We start from the raw sequence: 25824 nt of genomic DNA, 5'->3' as shown, positions 1-25824 counted from the left end.
GATCCAACTAACATAGTTTTAACTGCAGCACCTTTAATCTACTACTAGTTCACTGCCTCCATACATGGTCCTCTTATCAAACGAGCTGCGTCAGGCAGAATTTTGGGTTGTTTTCATGGCTTCCACATCAAACTTGTTAACTTTGTCGCCACCCTGCTGTGTAATCCACAAAATATACTGGCAAACTTTTATCATTTACTAATATTATTTCAGCGCTTCTTGCACATCTGTTTACATTCCCCTCACCCGCCGTATCCCAAACTTATAAGAACGCTACTACACTTGATCTTATACAAAAGGTTCTTAGAAGTGCTGTTTGGGGAGTAGCCTAGAGACAGGGGCTTGGATTGGCAAAAGCTCGCCTGGTAGCGGAGCGCCAGCTCCATCTCAAGATCCAACTAACATAGTTTTAACTGCAGCACCTTTAATCTACTACTAGTTCACTGCCTCCATACATCGTCCCCTTATCAAACGAGCTGTGTCAGGCAGAATTTTCAGGTGTTTCTCCAGATACATAGTGGAACTCGGCCCATCTGTCGCCGCCATGCTGGAGACCTGAAGTTGCAATCATAGCAGCGCAATATGGATGCCCCATACTGTCGCTCTTAATCATGGAACCATTTCCGTAAAAACAATTAAAAATAGAACCACTATGCTATTCCATTATTCCTAGGTGAAATATTCAAACGACCCGGCCTGCTTTGAAAATTATAATTTTTTCTAAGTAAACGCTTCTGGCCCCCAGGCCCATTTTGGGTGGGGAGGAGCCGAGAGACAGGGGCTTGGACAGGCGAAATCTCGCTTGGCAGTGGACCGCCAGCTCCATACCAAGATTAGGCAGCCTCAGAGGCATCCATGCATGCTGCCCCTGCTGTTTCCTGTCCATTTTGCCTCCACGATCCTCCACAGCGTCCACCAATGTCTCATTTCAACTCTCTATACCCCAGACGCTGGAGCACGATAGGATATGCAGCACATCATCCCCTTATCAAACGAACTGTGTCAGGCAGAATTTTCAGGTGTTTCACCAGATACATAGTGGAACTCGGCCCATCTGTCGCCGCCATGCTGGAGACCTGAAGTTGCAATCATATCATCGCAATATGAATGCCCCATACTGTCGCTCTTAATCATGGAAGTTGTCTCCATGGCTGCCTCCACATGTCGTCCCCTTATCAAAAGAGCTGTGTCAGGCTCATTTTTCGGGTGTTTCACCAGATACGTTATGGAACTTGGTCACTATGTCGCCACCATGCTGTGTTATCGACTAAATATACCGTCAACCTTTTGTTCACATAGGAAATCATTTCACCTCCTTTGGTGAAGGCTGAGTCCATTTAGGGTATGTCGCCATGTCACTCTCTAGCCTGCCACTGCTGCTGCTGCCTCTGCATGCCGTCCCTTATAGTGTCAGGTTAATTATTGGATGTTTTAGATGCTATCTAGCCTCATTCGGTCACTCTGTCATGGCCATACTGTTCCCCATAAATTTGGCATAATGGTGCGATTAAGCAGCCTCAGAGGCATCCATTCATGCTGCCCCTGCTGTTTCCTGTCCATTTCCGTGGTGTTTCCATCATTTCCTGAGGTTCCCAGGTGTTTGGCCAAGATTCCCTGTGCAGACCCTTGGTCCCCTTGAAAAATGCTCGAGTCTCCCATTGACTTCAATGGGGCTCGTTATTCGAGACAAGCACTCGAGCATCTGGAAAAGATTGTCTCGAATAACGAGTACCCGAGCATTTTAGTGTTCGCTCATCTCTATCTGTGCCACAAAATAAAATAATATCTGTGTCACAGCCAAGTTTTGTGTCTACAAAATTTAATTCTGTGTCACAAAAAATGATTCTGTAAACACACAATTGTTTTTTTGTTCACATAATCTATTATGTAATCACAAAATAAATTTGGTGTTCATTAAAAGTAGATGTGTAGTTTTGTGCAAGTGTAATGTATTTTGTCTTCAAGCAGAATATTTTGTGAACACAAAATTATTCTGTGCTTACAAAATGGATTCTGTGTCATAAAATGCACTGTGAACAAACGGCGCCCCATAATAACTCAGCGTCAGCATGGGTTTTTAAGAGATCGATCCTGTCAGATCAATCTGATTGGTTTCTACGAGGAGGTAAGTTCGAGACTGGACGTGGGGGACGCTGTGGATGTTGTATATCTGGACTTTTCAAAGGCATTTTACACCATGCTGCATAAAATGAGACTGCTGGGACTAAGGGAAAATCTGTGTATTTGGGTAATTGGCTTAGTGATAGAAAACAAAGGGTCGTCATTAATGGCACATTCTCAGATTGGGTTGACGTTACCATTGGAGTGCCACAGGGGTCACTTCTTTTTAATGTTTTTATTAATGACCTCATAGTTGGTTTAAACAGTCAGGTTTCAATATTTGCAGATGATACTAAGCTGTGTAAAGTAATAAATACTGAGGTCGATAGTTTAGCATTACTGTAAGAACTCGCAAATTGTACTGATGTGATCTGGTTTCAGGCTTCTTGCTGGAAAACCACACCCAGAGCTGCCTGTGATTGACAGCTCCATTTCTGATCCTGGGAAAGCTGGGTGTGTCTCTGTAATCATTTTGCCTGCAGCTGCGGTTTGAGTGATGGACGCCTGAGCCAGTCAGTGCTGGAGGTATTGTCCATTTATGTCTTAAATTATGGCCAGCCCTTCATTTGGTTTCGGTTATTGCAGTCTATCTGTGTATCTAGTGCCATTGCGTTTCTTGCTATTTTGTGTATTGACTTCTGCTTTGCCAACTGACCATTCTATTTGCTATACAAAATCTGCACCTTTGCCGCTATCTTGGTTTTGACCCGGTTTGTTTGACTCCGCTTGTCTGTCTGTATCTGTTGTTTGTCCTTTAGTATTGTTTGTCTCCTAGTGTGACCCCACCTTCCCGTCTGTCTTGTGTCGGTTTCTGTTACCAGTGTTAACACTGACCTATATCTGTATTCCGCTTACCTGTCAGCTCCACCATCCAGCAGCTGCCAGACGAAGTGTCACTTTGTAGGATCACTCAGGGACCGTCAATTAGGTTCCTGATAGTGGGTTCGCCCTTTAGGCCTTAGCCCGAAGGGACGTCCCAGGGTGAATTCGCCACCATCTACCTAGTCTGACAGCTAGCGCCAAGCCTTGTTGTGGTTGTGCGGTTGCTGGACAGGTACTGACAATTACAAAGGGATTTGTGGAAGCTTGAGGAGTGGGCAGAGAAATGGTTGATGAGGTTTAATGTAGGTAAATGTAAAGTTATGCACTTGGGCCGTGGAAACAAAAAGTATAATTATGTTCTAAACAGTCAATTACTTGGTAAAACTTGATCCGAAAAGGACTTGGGGGTAATGGTAGATGGTAAACTTAATTTTAGTGAGCAGAGCCAGGTGGCTGCTGCTAAAGCAAATAAAATTATGGAATACATCAAGAGAGGAATAGATTCTCATGATAAAGACATAGTTTTTCCCTTATACAAATCCCTGGTCAGACCACATATGTAATATTGTATATTGTTTTGTGCACTAGTATATAAAAAGGACACAGTAGAACTGGAACGGTTGTAGAGCAACAAAGATTATTAGGGGAATGGGGGGACTAGAATACAATGACAGACTACAAAAATTGGGATTATTTAGTTTAGAAAAAAGACGACTGAGGGGAGACCTCATTACAAAGTACAAATACCTGAACGGGCAGTACAAGGATCTCTCCAAAGATCCTTTTATACCCACGCCTGTGACCAAGACAAGGGGGCTTCCTCTACGCCTAGAGGAGAGGCAATTCTACCATCAACATAGACAAAGGTTCTTTACTATAAAAGCAGTGAGAATATGGAACTCTCTGCCACAGGAGGTTGTTATGGCGGACACTATGTACATGTTCAAGAGAGGCCTGGATGCCTTTCTGGAGAGAAAAAAATATCACAGGTTATGGGGATAAAACATTTATTTATTTCTTAAAGGTTGGACTTGATGGACTTTCGTCTTTTTCCGGCCTTATATTCTATGATACTACTATTAACGTCGGAAGGTGGGTACACTTTTTGTTTTGTTTTTTCTTGACTCGAGTATAAGCTGAGTTAGAGTTTTTCAGCACATTTTTCACAAAAAATGTGATGAAAAACCTGGCTTATACTCGAGTATATATGGTATGCATCTAGAAGTTGTTGAAACTAAATAAAATGTTCCATGTGATATTTCGATTGTGTGGATAGTATGTGTTTACCATATTTGAGTAAAATGATCGTTTTTTTTTTGGGGGGGGGGATAAATGTACAATAGAAAAGAACATACAGTCTCCAATGATCTGAAAGGGGAAAGGGGTAGGTTCTAAGACCACCTCACAGTATCTATAGAGACTGCCACTAAACTGTATTGAAAAATCACAGCTTTATTCTAAGGCAGTGGCTCTCAACCTTTCTAATGCTGTGACCCCCACAATACAGTTCCTCATGTTGCGGTGACTCCAAACCATGTACAAGACTATAACTACTATAATACTGCCCCCTATGTACAAGAATATAACTACTATAGTACTTCCCCCTATGTACAACAATGTAACTAGTATAATACTGCCCCCTATGTACAAGAATATAACTACTATAATACTGCCCCACATGTACAAGAATATAACTACTATAATACTGCCCCCTATGTAAACGGATATAACTACTTTAATACTGCCCCTATGTACAAGAATATAAGTACTGTAATACTGCCTTCTATATACAAGATTACTACTATAATAGTCCCCCTCCTTGCTGCCCCTATGTACAGGAATATAACTACTATAATACTTCCCCCTATGTATAAGAATATAACTACTATGATACTGCCCCCTATGTAAAGAATATAACTACTATAATACTGCCCCCTATGTACAAAAATATAACTACTATAATACTGCCTTCTATATACAAGATTACTACTATAATAGTCCCCCTCTTTGCTGCCCCCAATTATAGTCCCCCTCCTTGCTGCCCCCAATTCTAGTCCCCCCTCCTTGCTGCCTCCAGTTCTAGTTACCCCCCTTGCTGCCCCTAGTTCTACTTTGCCCCAGTTGCCCCCAGGTCTACTTTTCCTCCAGGTTTACTCCTCCTTGCTGCCCCCAGGTCTAGAACCTCCTTAATGCTGTCCCCACTTCTAGTTCCCCCTGCTGCCCCCACTTCTAGTTCCCCCTGGTGCCCCCACTTCTAGTTCCCCCCTGGTGCCCCCAGTTCTAATTCCTCTCTGCAGCCCCGAGTTCTAGTGCCCCCCCCTGCTGCCTCCAGTTCTAGTCCCCCCTGCAGCCCCAAGTTCTAGTGCCTCCCATGCTACCTCCAGTTCTAGTGCCCCCCATGCTGCCCCCAGTTCTAGTGCCCCCGATGACCCCAGTTCTAGTCCCCCCCTTGCTGCCTCCAGTCCTAGTGCCCCCCTGCTGCCTCCAGTTCTAATGCCCCCCCGCTGCCTCCAGTTCTAGTGCCCCCCTTGCTGCCTCCAGTTCTAGTGCCCCCTCCGCTGCCTCTAGTTCTAGTGCCCCCCCCCCCCTGCTGCCTTCAGATATAGTCCCTTCCCTCCTGCTGCTCCGAGTTCTAGTTTCTGCTCACTGTGAGCAGAGCAGCCTGTTCCACAGGAGGCTGTATAGAGGAGAAGTCGGAGGGTCATGTGATGATGACATCATCACAGGTCCTCCACCTTCCCCTCTGTACAGCAGCCGGACAGGTCCTCAAGGAGTGTGTGCTTACTGAACACTTGTCTTATTGCGATTGCGACTTGTCTTATAGGATTGCGACCCCTGTGCTTTGGTCTTTCGACCCCTGTCGGGGTCGTGACCCACAGGTTGAGAACCGCTGTTTTAAGGTATCTAAGATAGAAAACATTTTTTGAGCATTTTTAAGTTTATTAACAAGCAGTTTTCCATCAGTATTCATGAGCAAATAATAAGACCTCATTTAACATCTGAAAGTGCTCCAAATCATTCCTTAACTTTTTGTGACATAAAATCTAGATTTCCGCAACATCATTTCATTTTTCTTTTGGTCAATGTCTTGAATATTTTACTATAAGTATATGTAATTCGGTTGATTCATTCATACAGAAGCTTTAATGAATAATGTTAAATGCACTCAGGAGAACACCCTATCTTGTCTTTTCCATTGAGGATCTTGAGCTCACAAGATTAAGTTGGGATTCAGGAACATTAATCACTCATCTGATGGCAGCTATCTTGGAAGGGAAGTTTATTTTCAACATTCACCAGGGAAAATGCCATCAATTAAAGCAGTCAGCTTTACCCAGTGAACCATAATTCTTTGGTGGCACTCCGTTGATCTTTATTTTGTTTTATTTATGCTTAAATTTATGCTTATATTTTTAACAAGATTTTATGCAACAGTTTTACACCACACAGTTGTACGTATGCATATCAGTTACATTTAGCTAAGCTAATTACATTTAGTGACTGAAATATGACCAGCTGGATAAAAGACCTTCCTGCTCCATGCTCCCGATAACCATAAACTTTACCTCCCCAAAAATTGACACAGGACACTGCGTGATGTTGGAAATAGTAAGGCCACAGCAGCCCAATTTTATTAACTTAAATAACAGGATAAACATTTGAATAAGTATAACGAATTTAAATAACAAATTTAAATAACAAAGTGCAGAACAGTCCATAATTACAAGGCCTCAGAGGGTAACTAGAAAAACCAAGTACGTGCATTGCTCCCGCAGCACAGCGCCAGTCTGGGAGGCTGACAAATATGTCACATGTACTGAATATCCCATGTCCACCGCCGGGTGGGCATATTAATTTTAACCTCCAGTACTCCATAACATGCCTTTTGACTCTCACAAATTACAAGTTATTCCATTAGCTTCCCCTCCAAGGCCTTATCCCACGTGACAGTCACGCTGATCCAAACAGGACCTGCAATTTAACCGGTTAAGGACCGGGCCCTTTCCTGTTTTTTCATGTCCATTTTTCACACCCCACCTTCAAAAATCTATAACTTTTTTATTTTTACACGTAAAGAGCTGTGTGACGGCTTGTTTTCTGCGTAACAAATTGCACTTCATAATGATGGTATTAAATATTCCATGCCATGTACTCGGAAGCGGGAAAAAAAATTCCAAATGCAATGAAAATGGTGAAAAAAACGCATTTGCGCCATTTTCTTGTGGGCTTGGATATTACGTCTTTCACTGAGCGCCCCAAATGACATGTCTACTTTATTCTTTGGGTCGGTACGATTAAGGGGATATGTGCTATCAGCACATTGTAATGAAGGGGTTAAAACGAAATAGCCTCGGGTCTTAGGAAGACCTGAGGCTACCATGGAGATGGATCGCCGCCCCCCGATGACGTCACGGGGAGCGGCGATCCCAGGTAAGATGGCGCCGCCCATCAGCCCGTGAGCCCTCTCCATGCAGCGCGACGCGACCGTGTATTCACGGCGGGTGGTCGCGAACCGGTTAAAGGTAAGTGGCTAACTGTACTCCTCCTTTAACTCCTTTTCTTAGCCCAACCCCACATTAACCCTTTGCTTGCTTTTATCGCAGGTCAAAGCGGGCATACGGTAAAGCTAACCTAACCTACTGCCCTTATCTTTACCAGATAAAAACAATAAAGCACAAAAATACAGTAAATTACAGCATAAAATAGAATTGCATATTTCTAAATGTGTTATAAGAAGACACTTTAGTCCAGTTCACTAGGGAGTAGAACTCATTCATACACATTTTAGAGCATTTTTAACATACATTTTTGTGTCTTTTATTTTATTGCATGCAAAACTATAGAACTATGGCTATGAAAGCCAGCACAGCTGCGCCATAATCTGGTCGCATGCAACACAATCCCCAGCTAAATACCTGTCAGGGCACGTTCACACGTTGTGTTTTGGTCACGTTTTCATTGCGTTTGAAACGCATATACAACAGCTGTTGAGAGGTGATTTGCCTAATTACATTACTGTTTATGTTTGTAAACACATTGTTAACGCATGCTTTAACATCGCATTTACGATGCGTTTTGTAAATGTTAACAGTGATGTAATTAGGCAAATCACCTCTCCTCAGCTGTTGTATATGCGTTTCAGACGCAATGAAAACGCAGGTCAAAACGCAACGTGTTCAAAACGGTTATTAATCAGGTTATTAATCGCATGCGTTTCCTGGTAAACGCATATGCGATCGGCCCGAGCCCCGCCCACTGTGCGCTAACGTCGCGTTATGAACGCGACGATAGCGGAACGTGTGAACGCGCCCTGACTAAAGTGTGGCTGCGGACCCTTGGTAAATTATCCCAAAACAGCATGCCTTGCTTATGGAGTTAAGACCATTAAAATTTAAAAACCTCACAAATCTGAAAATTATTTTCAAAGATTTTTTTGATTTAAACAGGTGAAGGAATTGAAAGGCGCAGTCAGAAAGGGAAATACAGATATAGTGTAACGTCTGTGCCTATGTCGCACTATCCGTAGTTGGCGGAATAGAGGCGTTTATTTGTGTGTGAACTGTGGCTTAATTCTTGTGTTTGGATTAAGTAAGCCACACCTTGCTCCTTGCATTTCTGTCCTGCCCAGCAAGGGTTACTAGCCTGATGGACAGTTTCCCCAGTGTGCTGCTGGAAGCGTGTCTGGGATCGGCCTTATATACCTGCCTATTCCGGTCTTACATTGCTGGTATTTTGAGTCTTGTCTTCCCTGTGTTTCTAGTTCAGTTTTACCTGTCTCCATTTGTCTGCCTGTATCTGTACCTGATCTGTATATTACCTGCTTGATCTTGATCTTTTCCTGACCTGTATAAAACCCATTTGATCTTGACCTGATCTGTGTATATCCCGCCTTTACCTGTATCTGGATCTGACCTGTTATTTACCTGCCTGAAGACCTGTCTATATCTGTTGTTTGTCCCTGTCTCAGTCCTGTGTTTGTATTCTGTGCACCAGTGTGAACACGGGTCTATTCCTGTATTCCAGTTGCCTGTTAGTATCCAGTGCACCAGTGTGAACACTGGTCTATTCCTGTATTCTGGTTACCTGTTAAGTCCTGTGTTGGTTTCTGTGCACCAGTGTGACCACTGGTCTATACCTGTATTCCGACTACCTGTCCGCTCCACCATTCAGCAGCAGCCAGACGAAGTAAGTTTTCCCTGTCATCTTGTAGGGTCACTCAGGGACTGTCAGTTAGGTTCCTGATAGTGGGTTTGCCATTATCAGGGCTTTAGGCAGGGTCTTAGCCTGCAGGGACGTCGCAGGGTGAGTTCGCCACCACTTACCTGGTCTGACACCTAGTGCCAAGCCTGGTTGTGGTTGCGCGGTTTGCTGGACAGGTACTGACATATAGTATAATTCTCTAATCTTGATTACTGAGACTTCTTCTAATCCTCCTTTAAACTCTCCTCTCTACATTTTTCCCTAACTCAATTTTTTATTTGAGTTGAACGCTAAACCAATGCCTCTTGTTTGTGCCAGTCATTTTCATCAACTTGTTAAAAATATATATTTTTGGCACCACTTTAGTGTTGGGGCAAATAAATGGCAAAATTGTGTGCAGGGGTTTTGCACTTATACAATAGCATAAAAAAAATCAATTATCAATATTTCAGTGAATAGTAATCATAAAAGTAATCTCCAGTCCCTCACACTTTATATAACAGATGCTTGTTGTATCAGTAGATAGTAGACTTTACCAATACTTTAGTATTGGTCACATATGAGAAAGTTATTTGGTTAACCAAAACCAAAAATGCAGGCTGGTATATTTGGCTATACTTTGTATCTTATATCTAAATAAAACAATCCTTTGATTTTATCCATATATCATCATCTACTTTTTCTATGAAAATTACATGTTATTAAAGAAGAAAATAACCACATATACATGAAATTAATCTTGTACGTATCTGTATATGAATTAAGCTAATATTTCAATGAATATGCAACTCAATGAAGCACATGTATCATTTGTTTTCTTTTGCGACTTTTTAACCCCTTCCCGCACCCTGAGGTGACTGTAAATCATTGGGTGTGGATAATTGCTACACAATGACATAAAGTTTCATCATGGTGATCGCTCCTACTCAGAAGCTAAGCCTGTGTGATCACTGCTGGATCCCGGCAGTATGGGCGTAATAGCTGGGATCGCAACTATCAGTCATGCTGACTATGGTGTCTGTAGGGCATTACAGGGATAGAGGGGTCGATCATTGTAATAGCACCCTCCCCAGGTCTGCCCTCAGTAGAAGCCTGCTAGATTGTGCTTTCTGCTCTAAAAGTGCTGATGTCAGCCTATCCATGCATAGACTGACTAAGTAATATGCTGCAAAACTTATGTTTTGCAGCATATTACTTAGTCAGTCTATGCATGGATAGGATATACTTATGCATGGATATACTTATGTATGTCAGTATATTACATTGAACAAGCAATTAAATGATCTCTTGTTCATGTACAACCCTGGAACAAAATAAAAAAGTACTAAAAAGTTTAAAAATAAAATTGTGCAAATGTATAAATTATTGAAAATAAAAGTCCTCCGATGCTCTATCCCATATAAAAATGAAATACAATATAAAAAATGAATATCAGCAAAAAACACTATATATTGGGAATCACCATGTCCATCACATCTTGTACAATAAAAGAAAATTGTCACTGAACCCATACAGCGAATGCCGTAAAAAAAAAAAAAAAAAAATCATTCGCCTCCAACATGATACCAATAAAAAGTAGACCTTGTCCAGCAAAAAAACTAAAAAATAAAATTTTTATGCCCATTATTATATAGTAATGCAAAAACAAGCAAATTTCTCATAAAATTAGTTCTTTATTCTGGTGACTCATAGAATAAAGATAACATATTATTTTTATTGTATAGTGAACAGACAGAAAAAAAGGCTAAAAACCCTAAATTAGAATTAATTATCATCAATTAGCAATTGAATCCCCCTAGAAAATGTACCTGAAAAATGGATCTCATCCCACAAAAAATAGTGCTCCTTCCGTTCTATGCCGTGCCATGTGCCCATAGAGCAGTTTACCAACACATATGGGGGTATCAGCCTACTCGGGAGAAATTAGGCATCAAAGATTGTGGATTGTGCATTTAATACATTGTGATTGTTTCATTTTTGGCCAGAATTATTGTATTGTCTAAAAAAAATTACAGTTTATAAATTTTACCTCCATTTTGTTTTAACCACCTAAAGGGTTAACAAACTTCTTAAAGTTGATTTTTCATACATTGAAGGGTGTAGTTTCTAAAATGTCATAATTTATTGGGTTTTACTGTTATTTAGGCCTCTCAAAGTCACTTAAAGCTGAGCAGCTGCCTCTAAATATATTTTTTTGCGATTTTCAAAAAAATGAAAAAAAAATTGCACCCGAAATTCTGAACCTCCTAACAACCTAGAAAAAAAGAGGATACATAAAAAACCATGCTGATATAAAGAAGACCCAAGCAACTTCAGCCTGAAAAGCAGAAAATTTTGAACTTTTTTCTAAGAATTTTTTTGTATCCTAAAGCCCTAAAATGGCTTAGGCCTGAAGTTGACATACTTTAGAAGTGCTATGTACCTTTCTAAATTTGTCTATTTTCTCTTTGTCTCTATTTAGCGGGCCTTTTCATTTTTTGCTAATTTTCAGGTACATTTATGGAACTAAGAATGGGATCATGGGGTCATAAAACATAGACAATCTGGCTTGGATAGATACACTTAGGAACATTGCAACATATATATCCACCGGCTAACTTCTTAAGACCCTGGCATAGTTGCAAAAATGCACACAAAAGGTCCCAAAAATAAAATAAACCCTGCAAAATAGAAGACAAAAACAGGTTCCCAAATAAGTAGCATACTAGTTTTATTTGTAGCTTTTTAGAACGATTTCATAGATTTATTAGAAATGGATGGATGGTTTTTGCAAGTGGCACAAGCGCGGGTACAGTTTGATGTTGTAGAAATCACACACATCTCATCCCAAGAAAAACAAACCATTCAATTTCTGCATGTAGTCTCTTTGGTACTGATGTTTCAAATTCATAAAATTTCATGACTTAGCTCTAGACATTTTATGAATTCAGTACCAAAGAGACTACATGCAGAAATTGAATGGCTTCCTTTTTTTGGGATGAGATGTGTATGATTTCTACAACATCAAACTGTGCCACTTGCAAAAACCATCCATACATCCATTCAATCTATGAAATCGTTCTAAAAAGCTACAAATAAAACTTGTGATATATAATCTCCACCCCTTTGACTTTTACTAACTGGGTGTATTGCTGCAAGAGTTAACTGACTAGACTCTTGAATATGAACAAGTTTAAGATCATAGTATCATAATATCATAGTTTATATGGTTGAAAAAAGGCACATGTTCAACACATGTTGAACTTGAGTTCAACCAAGGGAGAGAGGGGATTGGATGAGGAAGGGATTTATGGGAAATAGAGATGAGCGAACATACTCGTCCGAGCTTGATGCTCGTTCGAGCATTAGCGTACTCGAAACTGCTCGTTGCTCGGGCGAGTATTTCGCCAGCTCGAGAAAATGGCATCTCCCGCCGTTTTGCTTTTTGGCGGCCAGAAACAGAGCCAATCACAAGCCAGGAGACTCTGCATTCCACCCAGCATGACGTGGTACCCTTACACGTCGATAGCAGTGGTTGGCTGGCCTGATCAGGTGACCCTGGAATAGACTAGCCCCTGCCCGCGCTGCTCGCGTCATTCTCTGTCTGGATGCCGCTAGGGAGAGAGCTGCTGCTGGTCAGGGAAAGCGTTAGGGTGTTCTATTAGAATAGTGTTAGGCAGGAGTGATTCTACAAGAACACAACAGTCCTTCTTAGGGCTACAATAACGTTTTATTTTCCTTTTTTTTTGCTTGTGGCTGGGCTTGCTGCTATTAGTAGTGCAGCTAGTACCATATTGTGAGTAATTTGCAGGGAGACTTGTGTTTAGCTCTTAGTGACACACATATCCACCTGAAACACCGAAGTGGGACAATTTATTAGGGGTTTAATTTGAATTAGGCAGAGTCTGCTGATTTTTTTTTTTTTTTACGTTAATTTCTTTTTAGAACTCACAGTAATCTGCCAAAGCAGTGTGCTTTGAGTGTGGGCTAGAAAATAGCGATAGGAGAACCCCAACGGCTTATTTAGGCCTACAATAGCGTTATATTTTCCTTTTTTTTGGTTTGCTTGTGGCTGGGCTTGATGGCATTAGTAGTGCAGCTAGTACCATATTGTGAGTAATTTGCAGGGAGACTTGTGTTTAGCTCTTAGTGACACACATATCCACCTCAAACACCGAAGTGGGACAATTTATTTGGGGTTTGATTTGAATTACGCCGAGTCTGCTGATTTATTTTTTTTTACGTTTATTTCTTTTTAGAACTCACAGTAATCTGCCAAAGCAGTGTGCTTTGAGTGTGGGCTAGAAACTAGCCATAGGAGAACCCCAACGGCTTATTTAGGCCTACAATAGCGTTATATTTTCCTTTTTTTTGTTTGCTTGTGGCTGGGCTTGCTGGCATTAGTAGTGCAGCTAGGACCATATTGTGAGGAATTTGCTGGGAGACTTGCGACCGTTGTGTTTAGCTCTTAGTGACACACATATCCACCTCCAACACCGAAGTGGGACAATTTATTAGGGGTTTGATTTGAATTAGGCACAGTCTGCTGATTTATTTATTTTTTACGTTTACTTCTCTTATAACTCAAAGTCATCAGGCACAGTTGTGTGCTGTTAGTGAAGGTTAGAAACTAGCCATAGCAATAGGATAATTTAAAAAAAAAACACAAAAAACTAAAAAATTTGAAGTTTACACTTTAATTTTGAAAATGTTTAACCCGAGGGCTAGGGGTAGAGGACGAGGGCGTGGACGTGGGTGTCCAACTACTGCAGGGGTCAGAGGCCGTGGTCCTGGGCGGGGTGAGACACCCCCTGCTGATGAGGGAGCAGGGGAACGCCGCAGAGCTACATTCCCTAGGTTCATCATGTCTCAAGTTACTGGGACTTGTGGTAGAGCACTGTTGAGGCCAGAACAGTGCGAAGAGGTGATTTCGTGGATTGCGGACAATGCTTCTAGCCATTTGTGCACCAGTCAGTCTTCCACGCAGTCCACACATGTCACCGAAATCAGCACTCCTCCAGCTCCTCCACCTCAGCCTCCTTTCCCCCAGTCTGCCCCCTCCCAGCAAAATTTGGCATTTGAACCGGCATACTGAGTAACTGTTTTTTGGACCCTTCCCACAGTCACAAACCACTTGTCCGGTTGCTGCTGAGCAATTTTCCGATGCCCAGGTTTTCCACCGGTCGCAGTCTGTGGGTGATGATGACATTATTGACGTAGTGGAAGAAGTGTGTAAAGAGGTGTCGGACGATGAGGAGACACGGTTGTCAGACAGTGGTGAAGTTGTTGTCAGGGCAGGAAGTCTGAGGGGGGAGCAGACTGAGGGATCGGAGGATGATGAGGTGACAGACCCATGCTGGGTTGATAGGCCGGGTGAACACAGTGCTTCTGAGACAGAGGCGAGTCCTATAGCAGAACAGGTTGGAAGAGGCAGTGGTGGGGCCAGACGGAGAGGCAGGGCCAGAGCTGGTGCATCAGCGCCAAATGTTTCCCGTAGTCAAGCTCCCGTGGCGAGGCTAGATTTTCAGAAGTCTGGAGGTTCTTTAAAGAAACATCGGATGACCGACGGACTGTGGTGTGGAACCTGTGCCAAACCAGGATCAGCAGGGGTTCCACCACTACTAGCTTAACTACCACCATTATGCGCAGGCATATGAATGCTAAACACCTCTGTGTTGCAAAGAGAGAGAGGTTCTTTGGATTTCGTGATATAGAACAAGAAAAATTACACAGTCAACAATATTTAAAAGGTTTATTGCAATACAAAAGTACATAAAGAGTTAAATAAAGTGTAATACTCACAACACTGTCAACTTTTATTGATGAGCTCCGGCACACAAATCTTCACGGGCTTATCAACTTACAACACTGTCCAGCATCATTAATGACCTTCCGGCAGGTAGGGATCTTCACGGACTATCACCAAGCAGTAGAATGACAGGCGTCCCACAGAGATACAAACTGCAACAGTATATAGCTAGCTTTCAAATCTGTTCTGTTCCAATCCTATAGTCTCTCTTCTGTCCCGCCGCTAGGTGATAGTCCCGAGTTTTTATACCCTATGTCTGCGTCACCAAACTATGTGGAAAAACATGTGTATGCACATGTGTTTCTCCTCATCCTCCTAATGGTATAGTTTCCCATGGAAGTGGCCAATTTCCATTGGAAAGCATCCCAGGAGTTGGATGCATACAAGAAATATGTGATACATAACAGTGTCAAATGAGGATAAGCGATGTTGCAACTTGGGTTCATTCATAGTTGAAATAAGGTTACATGAACTGTCTTTTATAGAGAAGACATGTTGTATCTTCGACTCCATTTTGGTTTTCCATTACAACCCCACTCAATGGCACCAAGCCCGTTCACCTCCGGCCGGGCACACCGCTGCTCCTTCCCCTGTGTCATCTGCTAGTCAGCCCCCTGCCCAGGACCACGGCCCAAACACCTCCCGTGCGAAAACCCCATCTTCGCCTCCACGATCCTCCACAGCATCCACCAGCGTTCAGCTCTCCATACACCAGATGCTGGAGCGCAAAAGGAAGTATAGCGCAACCCACCCACACGCACAAGCCCTCCACGTCCACATCTCCAAGTTGCTTAGCCTGGAGATGCTGCCCGATAGGCTGGTAGAGACCGAGGCCTTTCGAAACCTCATGGCGGCGGCCGCCCCTCGGTATTCGGTCCCCAGCAGCCACTACTTTTCCCGATGTGCCCTCCCAGCCCTGCACAAGCACGTGTCAGAGAACATCATCCGTGCCCTGACCAACGCCGTTTCTGACAAGGTCCACCTGACCACGGACACGTGGACGAGTGCTGCCAGGCAGGGCCACTATATATCGCTGACGGCACATTGGGTTAACTTGGTGGAGGCTGGGACCGAGTCTGACCCTGGGGCTGGTCATATACTGCCGACGCCGAGGATTGCGGGGCCTACCTCGGTCCAGGTCTCAAAGGCCTACTATGCCTCCTCCTCCTCCCCCCCCTCCTCCACCTCCTCCTCCTCCGAATTACCATCCGGTGGCATGGCGCCATCAGTCGGTAGCTCTAGGCACAGCAGCAGTGCCGTCGCTAAGCGACAGCAGGCGGTGCTCAAACTGCTGAGCCTAGGCGATAAAAGGCACACCACCCAAGAGCTATTACAGGGCATCGCGGCGCAGACCAATCTGTGGCTGGCACCGCTGAACCTGAAGCCAGGCATGGTTGTGTGTGACAACGGACGTAACCTGGTGGCGGCTCTGCAACTCGGCAGACTGCCACATGTGCCATGCCTGGCCCATGTGTTAAATCTCATAGTTCAGCGTTTCCTCAAGACATACCCCAATCTGTCTGATTTGCTCACGAAGGTGCGCCGCATCTGTGCGCATTTCAGGAAGTCCAGCACAGATGCTGCCACTCTCAACTGCCCGCTCACCGACTGTTGTGCGACGTGCCCACGAGGTGGAATTCAACATTAACCATGTTATCCAGAGTTTACCAGCAGCGCAGAGCGATTGTAGACTGCCAGATGTCAACTTCCACCAGAACTGGTTGTCAGGTCAGTCAGCTTCCTCAAGTCTACAATGAGGAGTGGACATGGATGTCTGATATCTGTCAGGTGCTGAGTAACTTTGAGGAGTCAACACAGATGGTCAGTGGCGATGCTGCCATCATCAGCCTCACCATCCCGCTGCTTGGCCTGTTAAAAAACTCTCTGGTCAGCATGAAGTCGGAAGCTTTGCGCTCGTCACAAGAGATGGGGGAAGAAGATTCCCTTGTTGATAGCCAAAGCACCCTTAGGTCTGTTTCTCAGCGCATATTGGAGGAGGAGGATGAGGAGGAAGAGGAGGAGAATGTTGGCGAGACAGAAGAGGGGACCATTGTTCAGTCCTTCACTGTTCAAAGTGTATGGGCAGAAGAAGAGGAGTTGGAGGAGGAGGAAATGGGCAGTCAGGTCAGTGAGGGGAGTGAATTCTTGCATGTTGGGACTCTGGCGCATATGGCAGATTTCATGCTAGGCTGCCTATCTCGTGACCCTCGCGTTCAAAGAATTTATTCCAGCACCGATTACTGGGTATTCACTCTCCTGGACCCACGGTATAAACAAAATCTTTCCACTCTCATCCCTGGAGAGGAAAGGAGTGTGAGAATGCATGAATATCAGCAGGCCCTGGTGCACAAGCTGAAACAGTATTTCCCTTCTGACAGTGCTAGCGGCAGAGGGCGTACTTCTGCAGGACAATTAGCGAGGGAGAGTAGGCGAGCAGGCAGCTTTGCCAGCACTGGCAGGGCTACACTTTACAAGGCCTTTGCCAGTTTTATGTCACCCCAGCAAGACACTGTCACCTGTCCCCAGTATCGGCAGAGTAGGGCTGTTCTTTACAGAAAGATGGTGAGGGAGTATGTAGCTGACCATACCCTCGTCCTAAATGATCACACAGTTCCCTACAACCACTGGGTTTCAAAGCTGCACATGTGGCACGAATTGGCGCTATACGCCTTGGAAGTTCTTCCCTGCTCTGCCGCTAGCGTGTTGTACGAGTGGGTTTTCAGTGCAGCTGGTGGCATCATCACCGATAAGCGTACACACCTGTAGACTGACAGCGCTGACAGGCTGACGCTTATCAAGATGAATAAAGCCTGGATTTCTCAGGATTTCCATTCTCCACCAGGTGAAGGAAGCTCAACCTGAATAATTTATACACTCCACCTCCTCATTTTCCTCCCTCTCATCCTCTTTGTACAGTAAAGCAGAGGAAACTGGCTATAACTGGCTCTAGCTATTTAATTTTTCTGGAGGACCAACTACCTGCTCCTCTGGTTTGAAAACCTTTTTGGACTGCCACATGGCACTATCCAAATTAAATTGTCTCCATAGCAGCCTCCACACGACGTCTTTTTAGCTGGCTCCACACGTTGTCTCCATTGCTACCTCCACACGTCATCTCCATAGCTGCCTCCAAAAGTCGTCCATATAGCTGCCTCCATACATGGTCCCCTTATCAAACGAGCTGTGTCAGTCAGCATTTTGGGTTGTTTTCGTGGCTTCCACATCAAACTTGTTAACTTTGTCGCCACCCTGCTGTGTTATCCACAAAATATACTGGCAAACTTTTATCATTTACCGATATTATTTCAGCGCTTCTTGCGCATCTGTTTACATTCCCCTCACCAGCCATAACCGAAACTTATAAAAACACTACTACACTTGATCTCATACAAAAGGTTCTTAGAAGTGCTGTTTGAAGAGGAGCCGAGAGACATGGGCTTGGACAGGCTAAAGCCCGCCTGGCAGCGGACCGCCAGCTCCATCCCAAGATCCAACTAACATAGTTTTAACTGCTGCACCTTTAATCTACTACTTCTACCTTACTTCCTCCATACATCGTCCCCTTATCAAACGAGCTGTGTCAGGCAGAATTTTCAGGTCTTTCACCAGATACATAATGGAACTCGGCCCGTCTGTCGCCGCCATGCTGGAGACCTGAAGTTGCAATCATAGCAGCACAATATGGATGCCCCATACTGTCGCTCTTAATCATGGAACCATTTACGAAAAAACTATTAAAAATAGAACCGCTATGCTATTCCATTATTCCTAGGTGAAAAATTCAAACGACCCCGCCTGCTTTGAAAATTATAATTTTTTCAAAGTAAATGCTTCTGGCCCCCAGGCCCATTTTGGGTGGGGAGGAGCCGAGAGACAGGGGCTTGGACAGGTGAAAGCTCGCTTGGCAGCTGACCGCCAGCTCCATCCCAAGATTAGGCAGCTTCAGAGGCATCCATGCATACTGCCCCTGCTGTTTCCTGTCCATTTTGCCTCCACAATCCTCCACAGCGTCCACCAATGTCTCCATGCGCAACTTTCAACTCTCTATATCCCAGACGCTGGAGCACGAGAGGATATACAGCACATCATCCCCTTTATCAAACGAGCTGTATCAGGCAGAATTTTCAGGTGTTTCACCAGAAACATAATGGAACTCGGCCCATCTGTCGCCGCCATGCTGGAGACCTGAAGTTTCAATCATAGAAGCAATATGGATGCCCCATACTGTCACTATTAATAATGGAAATAATAATAATGTCGTCTCCATGGCTGCCTCCACATGTTTTCCCCTTATCAAACGAGCTGTGTCAGGCTCATTTTTCGGGTGTTTCACCAGATACGTTATGGAACTTGGTCACTATGTCGCCACCATGCTGTGTTATCGACTAAATATACCGCCAACCTTTTGCTGACATAGGAAATCATTTCAGCGCTTCTTGCTCACCTCCTTTGGTTCCTCTCTGCCACCCATTGGTTTGAAGCCTGAGTCCATTTAGGGTATGTCGCCATGACACTCTCTAGCCTGCCGCTGCTGCCGCTGCCTCTGCATGCCATCCCCTATAGTGTCAGGGTCAATTATTGGATGTTTTAGATGCTATCTAGCCTTATTCGGTCACTCTGTCATGGCCATACTGTTGCCCATAATTTTGGCATAATGGTACAATTAAGCAGCCTCAGAGGCATCCATTCATGGTGCCCCTCCTGTTTCCTGTCCATTTCCGTGGTGTTTACATCATTTTCTGAGGTTTCCAGGTGTTTGGCCAAGCTTCCCTGTGCAGAACCTTGGTCCCCTTGAAAAATGCTCGAGTCTTCCATTGACTTCAATGGGGCTCGTTATTCGAGATGAGCACTAGAGCATCGGGAAAAGTTCGTCTCGAATAACGAGCACCCGAGTATTTTAGTGCTCGCTCATCTCTAATAAAGACAGTAGAAAAGAAATGGAAGATTGATTGAAAAATAGAGAAAATGTGAGATATATAAATGGTCAGATTATAGGAGATAGATAACTAGACAGATAGATGTATAGACAGGAGATAGATGATAAGCATTAGAGATGAGCGAGCACTAAAATGATTTCCTATGTGAACAAAAGGTTGACGGTATATTTAGTCGATAACACAGCATGGTGGCGACATAGTGACCAAGTTCCATAACGTATCTGGTGAAACAGCCGAAAAATGAGCCTGACACAGCTCTTTTGATAAGGGGACGACATGTGGAGACAGCCATGGAGACGACTTCCATGATTAAGAGCGACAGTATGGGGCATTCATATTGCGCTGCTATGATTGCAACTTCAGGTCTACAGCATGGCGGCGACAGATGGGCCGAGTTCCACTATGTATCTGGTGAAACACCTGAAAATTCTGCCTGACACAGCTCGTTTGATAAGGGGACGATGTATGGGGGCAGTGAACTAGTAGTAGATTAAAGGTGCTGCAGTTAAAACTATGTTAATTGGATCTTGAGATGGAGCTGGCGCTCCGCTGCCAGGCGAGCTTTCGCCAATCCAAGCCCCTGTCTTTAGGCTACTCCCCAAACAGCACTTCTAAGAACCTTTTGTATAAGATGAAGTGTAGTAGCGTTCTTATAAGTTTAGGATATGGCGGGTGAGGGGAATGTAAACAGATGCGCAAGAAGCGCTGAAATAATATCGGTAAATGATAAAAGTTTGCCAGTATATTTTGTGGATTACACAGCAGGGTGGCGACAAAGTTAACAAGTTTGATGTGGAAGCCATGAAAACAACCCTAAGTTCTGCCCGACACAGCTCGTTTGATAAGGAGACAATGTATGGAGGCAGCTATATGGACGACTTTTGGAGGCAGCTATGGCAATGACGTGTGGAGGTAGCAATGGAGACAACGTGTGGAGCCAGCTAAAAAGACGACATGTGGAGGCTGCTATGGAGACAATTTAATTTGGATAGTGCCTGTATGTGGCAGTTCAAAAAAGTTTTCAAACCAGAGGAGCAGGTAGGTGGTCCTCCAGACAAATTAAATAAATTGAGTGCCTGTATGTGGCAGTCCAAAAAAGTTTTCAAACCAGAGGAGCAGGTAGGTGGTCCTCCAGAAAAATTAAATAGATTGAGTGCCTGTATGTGGCACTCCCAAAAATTGCTTAAAACAGAGGACCGGGTAGGTGGCCCTTCCAGAAAAATAAAATACATAGAGTACTATAGCTAGAGCCATTTGGCCCTGGCAAAAAATAGCCAGTTTCCTATGCTTTAGTGTACAAAGAGGAGGAGGAGAAGGAGGACAATGAGGAGGAGGAGTGCAGACATTATTCAGGTTGAGCTTCTTTCACCTGATGGAGAATGAAAATCCGGAGAAATCCAGGCTTTATTCATCTTGATAAGCATCAGCCTATCAGCGCTGTCGACAGGCGTGTATGCTTATCGGTGATGATGCCACCAGCTGCACTGAAATTCCGCTCGGACAACACGCTAGCGGCAGGGCAGGCAAGAACCTCCAAGGCGTACAGCGCCAGTTCGTGCCACATGTCCAGCTTTGAAACCCAGTAGTTGTAGGGAGCTGTGTGAACATTTAGGACGATGGTATGGTCAGCTACGTACTCCCTCACCATCTTTCTGTAAAGATCAGCCCTACTCTGCCGAGACTGGGGACAGGTGACAGTGTCTTGCTGGGGTGACATAAAACTGGCAAAGGCCTTGTAAAGCGTACCCCTGCAAGTGCTGGAAAAGCTGCCTGCTCGCCTACTCTCCCTCGCTACTTGTCCCGCAGAAGTATGCCCTCTGCCGCTAGGGAACTACTGTTTAAGCTTGTGCACCAGGGCCTTCTGGTATTCATGCATTCTCACACTCCTTTCCTCTCCAGGGATGAGAGTGGAAAGATTTTGCTTGTACCGTGGGTCCAGGAGAGTGAATACCCAGTAATCGGTGCTGGAATAAATTCTTTGAACGCGAGGGTCACAGGATAGGCACCCTAGCATGAAATCTGCCATATGCGCCAGAGTCCCAACGCGCAAGAATTCACTCCCCTCACTGGCCTGACTGCCCATTTCCTCCTCCTCCAACTCCGCCAACTCCTCTTCTTCTGCCCATAAACGCTGAACAGTGAAGGACTGAACAATGGTCCCCTCTTCTGTCTCGCCAACATTCTCCTCCTCTTCCTCCTCATCCTCCTCCACCTCCACCTCCTCCGATATGCGCTGAGAAACAGACCTAAGGGTGCTTTGGCTATCAACAAGGGAATCTTCTATCCCCGTCTCTTGTGACGAGCGCAAAGCTTCCTACTGCATGCTGACCAGAGAGTTTTTCAACAGGCCAAGCAGCGGGATGGTGAGGCTGATGATGGCGGCATCGCCACTGACCATCTGTGTTGACTCCTCAAAGTTACCTGACAGATATCAGACATCCACGTCCACTCCGCATTGTAAACTTGAGGAAGCTGACTGACCTGACTACCAGTTCTGGTGGAAGTTGATATCTGGCAGTCTACAATCGCTCTGCGCTGCTGGTAAACTCTGGATAACATGGTTAATGTTGAATTCCACCTCATGGGCATGTCGCACAACAGTCGGTGAGCGGGCAGTTGGAGGCGGCGCTGCACTGCCCTGAGAGTGGCAGCATCTGTGCTGGACTTCCTGAAATGCGCACAGATGCGGCGCACCTTCGTGAGCAAATCAGACAGATTGGGGTATGTCTTGAGGAAACGCTGAACTATCAGATTTAACACATGGGCCAGGCATGGCACATGTGTCAGGCTGCCGAGTTGCAGAGCCGCCACCAGGTTACGGCCATTGTCACACACAACCATGCCTGGCTTCAGGTTCAGCGGTGCCAGCCACAGATCAGTCTGCGCCGTGTGCCTTTTGGGCGGTGTGCCTTTTATCGCCTAGGCTCAGCAGTTTGAGCACCGCGTTTTACTTACTTTTGCGCTCCAGCGTCTGGGGTATGGAGAGCTGAACGCTGGTGGATGCTGTGGAGGATTGTGGAGGCGAAGATGGGGTTTTCGCACGGGAGGTGTTTGGGCCGTGGTCCTGGCCTCACGAGTCCCAGTAACTTGAGACATGATGAACCTAGGGAGTGTAGCTCTGCGGCGTTCCCCTGCTCCCTCATCAGCAGGTGGTGTCTCACCCCGCCCAGGACCATGGCCTCTGACCCCTGCAGTAGTTGGACGCCCACGCCCTCGGCCTCTACCCCTAGCCCTCGGGTTAAACATTTTCCAAATTAAAGTGTAAACTTAAATTTTTTTTTAAACAAAACGATGCTATCCTATTGCTATGGATAGTTTCTAACCTACACTGACAGCATACAACTGGATTTTGTGCTGTGCCAGATGACTTTGAGATATAAGAGAAATAAACGTAAAAAAAAATAAATCAGCAGACTGTGCCTAATTCAAATCAAACCCCTAATAAATTGTCCCACTTCGGTGTTTGAGGTGGATATGTGTGTCACTAAGAGCTAAACACAATGGTTGCAAGTCTCCCTGCAAATTCCTCACAATATGGTCCTAGCTGCACTACTAATGCCAGCAAGCCCAGCCACAAGCAAAAAAAAAAAAAAGGAAAATATAATGCTATTGTAGGCCTAAATAAGCCGTTGGGGTTCTCCTATGGCTATTTTCTAGTCCACACTCAAAGCACACTGCTTTGGCAGATTACTGTGAGTTCTAAAAAGAAATAAACGTAAAAAATAATAAATCAGCAGACTCTGCCTAATTCAAATCAAACCCCTAATAAATTGTCCCACTTCAGTGTTTGAGGTGGATATGTGTGATACTAAGAGCTAAACACAAGTCTCCCTGCAAATTCCTCACAATATGGTACTAGCTGCACTACTAATAGCAGCCACAAGCAAACCAAAAAAAAAAAAAGGAAAATAAAACGTTATTGTAGCCCTAAGAAGGACTGTTGGGTTCAAGTAGAATCACTCCTGCCTAACACTATTCTAATAGAACACCCTAACGCTTTCCCTGACCAGCAGCAGCTCTCTCCCTAACGGCATCCAGACAGAGAATGATGCAAGCAGCGCGGGCAGGGACTAGTTTATTCCAGGGTCACCTGATCAGGCCAGCCAACCACTGCTATCAACGTGTAAGGGTACCACGTCATGCTGGGTGGAGTGCAGAGTCTCCTGACTTGTGATTGGCTCTGTTTCTGGCCGCCAAAAAGCAAAACGGCGGGAGATGCCATTTTCTCGAGCTGGAGAAATACTCGTCCGAGCATCAAGCTCGGACGAGTATGTTCGCTCATCTCTAATAAGCATCTTCACCCGGGAATTCAATCAAGGGGTATTAACCCTTTCACTGCCCAGCATTTCTAGCATTTATTGCGTCATTGACTAGAGCAAATTTTACAATTTTGAGGTTGAAAAATATAATCGAAATTACAGCAAAAAGAATTAAAGTAAACCCAACAAACCACATATTTTTGGAAAGCAGACGCTTGCCCCATTTTCAAAATAGCTTTAAAGAGTTTATAGACATCGGCGCTTACATGCAATTTTGATTCAGACTGAAACATTTTATAAAAATACTTAAAATTTGACTTTGATGGCAAAAAATGTGCTCCAAACAGAAAATATTTACCTTCATATCTCCCAAATGTAATAGATGGACATATGTAGAGTTCACAAATGTCCCATATTTATATGTTCACATGTTTATATGTTCATCATAATATCACTAAAACTGAAATAACTAAATATCTGCTTTTCAGCTACACATTTTTAAGACAGTCAAGACCTGAAAAATATATCAATAAAACAGAATAAAAAGTAAACCTATAGAATTTTGAAAGCAGACAACCAGGCGATGCATTTGGCAATTAACATTCAAAATTTCCTCTAAAATATGTACAAATCCAGAATACTTATATAAAGAAAATATACATATATATAAAAACAGCAAGATGTAAGGAGATCATACATCCCCCACACGTGTATATTCAACAAAATATGCAGAAAAGGGAACATTAAATCCACAGGGGACACCAAACAATTTTTGCTGAAAATTACACTGAGCTTCACACAGATGTATCATTCTATACTCCCTTACACAATGGTAGCCCAATTAAATAACTATATATTCATAAACCCCTCTAATGAGATAACAAAAGTCATGTTTAGATGTGCGCCATTGTATTAGCTGCACAATAGCAGATCCCTCCGCGCTTCATAAGAATTTGAGTGAGAACGCCATAACATAGGTGTAAATAATGGAGGAGGGGGTGAAATAAAACTTCATTCCAGAACATGTGTGTGTTTTTGGTGTTACATATTACATTATGGACATGTTCTGGTTGCGGTGTTAATATGTAGTCACATTAGGTGAAGGGGATCTAATGTTCATCGTATCAGTCAATTTTCTAAAAAAAAAAAAACACTATCACGAAATAAAAGGCTGTAAGAGAACAAGTTTGTTCTGGATAGGAGAGGGTTAAAACATACTATATTCCTTATCAGAATGTAGTAACATGTAAAGTGAATATTTCCATTATCTGTGAGGTGCAGCAGCTCCTGTGTGTAGCAAATCCTCCCTGTAGCCTGATGGCTAAGAATCTGGAAGGGGTGGGGGGGCAGTTCAGGGGGCTGTATCTTTGTGACACATAGAACCTCACTTCTTTTTTACTATGAAAGAAGAGAGTCTCCTCTTTTATATATATCTAAATGTGTGTTTCTAAGTGTCAGGAAATCGGATATATTAACTGTTAAACTGCCGTCGGGAGTAATTTTTCTATATAAAAATGGCATCTGATATTCTCACTTTAAACCTGAATATCTCTGGAACCATGGCACCTAGAAACAAAATACAAGATTCTTTTGAAAGAAGATATTCTCCTCTTTGCCCTCTTTGCCCTTTGCACATTGGTAGTCTAAGATTTAATATGCCAGCGCGCCAATAAAATTCCCAGATAAATTCCCAGCC

The sequence above is a fragment of the Engystomops pustulosus genome, chromosome 11 (assembly GCF_040894005.1).
Source record: "Engystomops pustulosus chromosome 11, aEngPut4.maternal, whole genome shotgun sequence".
Lineage (NCBI taxonomy): Eukaryota > Metazoa > Chordata > Amphibia > Anura > Leptodactylidae > Engystomops > Engystomops pustulosus.
Note: the sequence above shows the minus strand (reverse complement) of the source record.